Source organism: Hordeum vulgare, chromosome 6H, assembly GCF_904849725.1.
Source record: "Hordeum vulgare subsp. vulgare chromosome 6H, MorexV3_pseudomolecules_assembly, whole genome shotgun sequence".
In the NCBI taxonomy this organism is placed as follows: Eukaryota; Viridiplantae; Streptophyta; class Magnoliopsida; order Poales; family Poaceae; genus Hordeum; species Hordeum vulgare.
The window spans coordinates 442,084,207-442,090,206 of record NC_058523.1 but is presented as its reverse complement, the minus strand read 5'-3'; positions in this window follow the sequence as shown (position 1 = coordinate 442,090,206).

Genomic DNA, 6,000 nt, shown 5'->3' with positions numbered 1-6,000 from the left:
ATTGTGTGTCTCAAAAGGGACAAAACCTCAAGTATATATAGGAGGAGGGAGAGGGAGGGCTGCCTTGGCCCCTCCTCCAAGGAGGAGAGGTTCGGCCGAGCTAGGGGAGGAGTCCACCTCCCACAAGGGAGGTGGATCCCTTCCTTTTAAACCCCTTTTGCCTTATCTCCTTTATCCCTAGATGCATGGGCCTTTAGGTAAGGCCTTGGCCAGCCCAAAAAGGGCTGGTCCACCTCCTCTAAAAGCCCATGAACTCCTTTGGTCGTCACACCCCTCCCGGGGGTCATCTGACACCCTCCAGCACTTCCGATACACTATCGATGAGGCCAAAACTTTTCCGATGACCGAAACAGGACTTCCTATATATCAAACTTTACCTCCGGACCATTCTGGAGCTCCTCGTGACATTCGGGATCTCATCCGGGACTCCGAACAACCTTCGATAACCACGTACACTATTTCCCTACAACCCTAGCGTCATCGAACCTTAAGTGTGTAGACCCTACGGGTTCGGGAGACATGTAGACATGACCGAGACACCTCTCCGGTCAATAATCAATAGCAGGGTCTGGATATCCATGTTTGTTCACACATTTTCCATGGTGATCTCATCGGATGAACCATGATGCCAAGGATTCAATCAATCCCGTATGCAATTCCCTTTGTTTACCGGTATGATACTTGCCCGAGATTCGATCGTCGGTATCCCTATACCTTGTTCAACCTTGTTACCGGGAAGTCTCTTTACTCGTTCTGTAATACATCATCCCGTGCCTAACTCCTTAATCACACTGAGCTTAAGCTGATGATGAATTACCGGGTGGTCCCAAAGATACCTCTCTTTCACACGGAGTGACAAATACCAGTCTCGACTCGTACAACCCAACAGACACTTTCAGAGATACCCGTAGTGCACCTTTATAATCACCCAGTTACGTTGTGACATTTGGTACATGCAAAGCACTCCTACTGTATCCGAGAGTTGCACAATCTCATGGTCTGAGGAAATGATACTTGACATTAGAAAAGCTTTAGCAGACGAACAACACGATCTAGTGCTATGCTTAGGATTGGGTCTTGTCCATCACATCATTCCCCAATGATGTGATCTTGTTATCAATGACATCCAATGTCCATGATCAGGAAACCAAGATCATCTATTGATCAACGAGCTACCCAACTAGAGGCTCACTAGGGACACATTGTGATCTGTATATTCACACATGTATTACTATTTCCGATTAATACAATTATAGCATGAATAATAGACAATTATCATGAACTAGGAAATATAATAATAACCACTTTATTATTGCCTCTAGGAATATGTCCAACAACCACAACCAAAACAAAATTACTACTCGACGATGGGAGTGAACGACGTGCCTTGGTGATGAACTCCGGGGCAGAGGGAGGACCTCCGCCGGCAAACGATCTAGGAAGTCGGCTCGATCTGCGTGCTAAGGAGATGAAAGAACAATCACGAAGAAGGAGCTACACAAATGGATCGGCAAAGAGAAGGATAAAATAAGGAAGAACGATAATTAGAAGGAAGAAACAAATACATCTGGCCGCAACCGAAGTGGGCTAGCCCGAAAACGGAAGGAGAGATGTGGAGGGGGACGCGCTCCTCACTAGGGCACGACCTAGGCACCAAATAGAAGTCGCTGTCATTATTCTGATACCCAGAACGATTATTTTTTGTTTAAGGGCTCTAGGAAGTCCACTCACGTATCTCGTAGCCCAAAAGAGAATGCCCACGTCTGATATTCAAAAACATGGTCCGCAACGCATAAGTGAAGGCCCAAGGCGTGTGCGGGGCTGTGGACGACGTACCGAACAAATTGATTTCTACATACCTCGAACGTGGAATTTTCTATTTGCCGCTCGTTGCGTCGAACTGTCGACGAAACACACAAACGGAGCCCCCCGTAGTGCTAGAAATGGGTCGGCCGAATTAACAACCGCTAACCTGTTGGTGAATGTTGCATGGGAAACAAAAAATTGCCTACGCACACGAAGACCTATCATGGTGATGTTCATCTACAAGAGGGAGGTCGGATCCACATTCCCTTGTAGATTACTAAGCGGGAAGCGTTAACAAATGCGGTTGATGTAGCGGTACAGCTTTGTGATTCAAATCACCGTCATCCCATGATCCGTCCCATGATCCGTCCCTATCTAGCACCAAACGGACGGCACCTCCGCGTTCAGCACACATACAGCTCAATGACGATCTCCGCCTTCTTGATCCAGCAAGAGAGACAGGGAATTAGATGAGTTCTCCGACAGCGTGAGGACGCGCCGGTGATCGTGATGATCTATTCCTGCAGGGCTCCGCCCGAGCTCCGTAGAAATCCAATCTAGAGGTAGAACTACGAGGTATAGGTTTGACTTGCACGTGACAAAGTTGTGTCTCAAAAACCCTAAAACCACCAGTATATATAGGAGGAGGGGAGGGGCTAGCCTTTGGGCTCAAGAGAGCCCCAAGGGTGCTGGCCGAAGGGAGGAGGAGGACTCCCACTCCAATTCGGTTTGGGAAGGAGGAGTCCTTCTCTTCCTTCCCACCTACCTCTCTCTTTTTTTTTCTTTTGGTTTTTCCTCTTATGGCGCTGCTACAGCGACAGAAACCTTTATGTCACCCCTTGAGCTTGTATTGGTTTTTCCCTTGAAGAGGAAAGGGCGATGCAGCACACGAGCAGTAAGTATTTCCCTCAGTTGAGAACCAAGGTATCAATCCAGTAGGAGGATCGCGTCAAGTCCAGAGTACCCGCGCAAACACAAAAGAGCTTGCACCCAACGCTATAAAGGGGTTGTCAATCCCTTCAAGATTGATTGCAAAGTGAGATCTGAAGGCGGAAAGTGCAACGAAGTAAAAGTGTAAGGCTGAAAATATGGTGTGGAGTAGACCCCGGGGCCATAGTGTTCACTAGAGGCTTTTCTCAAAATAGCAAGTATTACGGTGGGTGAACAAAATACTGTCGAGCAATTGATAGAACCGCGCAAAGTCATGACGATATATAAGGCAATGATCATACATATAGGCATCACGTCCGAGACAAGTAGACCAATACTTTCTACATCTACTACTATTACTCCACACATCGACCGCTATCCAGCATGCATCTAGTGTATTGAGTTCATGATGAACAGAGTAACGCCTTAAGCAAGATGACATGATGTAGAGGGATAATCTCAAACCAATGATGAAAGCCCCATCTTTTTACCCTTGATGGCAACAACATGATACGTACCTCGCTACCCCTTCTGTCACTGGGTGAGGTCACCGCACGGTATGAACCCAAAACCAAGCACTTTTGCCATTGCAAGAATCATAGATCTAGTTGGCCAAACAAAACCCACAACTCGAAGAGAATTACAAGGATATGAAATCATGCATAAGACAGATCAGAAGAAACTCAAATAAGATTCATAGATAATCTGATCATAAATCCACAATTCATCGGATCTCGACAAACACACCGCAAAATAAGATTACATCGGATAGATATCCATGAAGATCATGGAGAACTTTGTATTGAAGATCCAAGAGAGATAAGAAGCCATCTAGCTACTAGCTATGGACCCGTAGGTCTATGGTGAACTACTCACGCATCATCGAAGAGGTCATGGTGTTGATGAAGAAGCCCTCCGTATCCGAATCCCCCCTCCGGCAGGGCACCAGAACGTGCCCCAGATAGGATCTTGCGGAGACAGAAGCTTGCGGCTGCGGAAAAGTATTTTCGATGATCTCCTAATTTTTTCTGGGATTTTAGGGAATATATAGGTGCAAAACCTAGGGCAGAGGAGGTCCAGGGGGCCCACAAGCCTGGGAGGCCCGACCTCCCCCCCTGGCCGGGGCTAGGGGGCTTGTGGGGTCCCTGGGGACCCCCTGCCTTGGTTCTCACGTCTCCTGATCTTCTTTTGTGTCGGATAAAATCTTTTCGGGGATTTTATTCCGTTTGGACTCCGTTTCAAATCTTCCTCTGAAAAGGGTCAAAAACACGGAAAAAACAAGAACTGGCACTTGGCACTGAATTAATAAGTTAGTCCCAAAAAATATATAAAAGGCATACAAAACATCCAAAGTTTGACAAGATAATAGCATGAAACCATCAAAAATTATAGATACGTTCGAGACGTATCAAGCATCCCCAAGCTTAACTCCTGCTCGTCCTTGAGTAGGGAAGTGATAAAGACTGAATTTTTGATGTGGAATGCTACCTAGCATAGTTGTCCTTTGCAACTTCTTTCATGTGACATGAATGTTCAGATCCGTAGGATTCAAAACTATAGTTTCCTATTGACATGAAAACAATAATACTTCAAGCAAACTAGAAAGGTAATCATGAACTTTCAAAATAACAAGGCCAAAGAAAGTTATCCCTACAAAATCATATAGTCTGGCCATGCTCCATCATCCTCACACAACTAATTTAAATCATGCACAACCACGGTATTGGCCAAGTAATTGTTTTCGCACTCTTACTTTCTCAAACTTTTTACAACTATCACGCAATACATGAGCGTGAGCCATGGATATAACACTATAGGTGGAATAGAGTGTGGTGGTGGTTGTGAAACAAAAAGGAGGAGATGGTCACATTAACTCGGCGTATCAAAGGGCTATGGAGATGCCCATTAATAGCTATCAATGTGAATAAGTAGGGATTGCCATACAAGGGATGCACTAGAGCTATAAGTATGTGAAAGCTCAAAAGGATAACTAGTGGGTGTGCATCCAACTTGCTTGCTCACGAAGACCTAGGGCAATTTGAGGAAGCCCATCATTGGAATATACAAGCCAAATTATATAATGAAGATTCCCACTAGCATATGGTAGTGACAAAGCAAGAAGCTCTCAATCATGAAGAACATGGTGCTATTATGAAGCACAAGTGTGGAAAAAGATAATAGCATTGTCCCTTCTCTCTTTCTCTCTCTTTTTTATTTGGGCTCTTGGCCTCTTTTTTTTATTTGGGCTCTTTGACCTCTCTTTTTTATTTCCTCACACGGGACAATGCTCTAATAATGATGATCATCACACTTTTATTCACTCACAGCTCAAAACTCAAAATGATGATGACTCTATAAGAAATGCCTCCGGCAGTGTACCGAGATGTGCAACGATCTAGCTTGGCGTATGACGTTGAAACATATCGCTAGCTATCTTATGATCATGCAATGGCAATATGAGAGTGACGACACAAGTCATGAGACGGAATGGTGGGAGTTACATGTCAATTTATCTCGAATGGCTATGAAAATGCCATAGTAGGTAGGTATGGTGGTTGTTTTGAGGAAGGCATATGGTGGGTTTGTGTACCGGCGAGAATTGCGCCGCACTAGAGAGGCTAGCAATGGTGGAAGGTGAAAGTGCATCTGTACCATGGACTCACATTAGTCATGAAGAACTCACATACTTGTTGCGAAAGTTTTTATTAGTAATTGAAACAAAGTGCTAAACGCATACTCCTAGGGGAAGTGTTGGTAGGTGTTAACCATCGTGCGATCCCGACCTGAACACAAAGGATGACAATCAATAGATCAATTATGCTCCAACTTCCTAACATAGCAGTTCACCATACGTGCATGCTACGGGAATCACTAGCTTCAACACAAGTATTTCTAGATTCACAATACCCTACTAACATAACTCCTAATATTACCAAATCCACGTCTCAAAACTGATTGAGAGGAATCAAGAATTCTTTTTCTACTCAATGCACATGAAGATGGAGGTTTTTGTATCCTCTTTGGGTACCTATCACCTTTGGGACTACTTTCATAGCATAAGCCAACTACCAAGTCACGCCCCGTCGTGCTCTAAAAGATCTAAGTGAAGCGCATAGAGCAAAATTATCTAGCTCAAAAGATACAAGTGAAGCACGATGAGCATTCTAGCAAAATCACGATGAGTGCATGTATCTCTCAAAAGTTGTGCAGCAAGGATGATTGTGACACAACAAAAAGAAAAGACTCCTAAGATACAAGACGCTC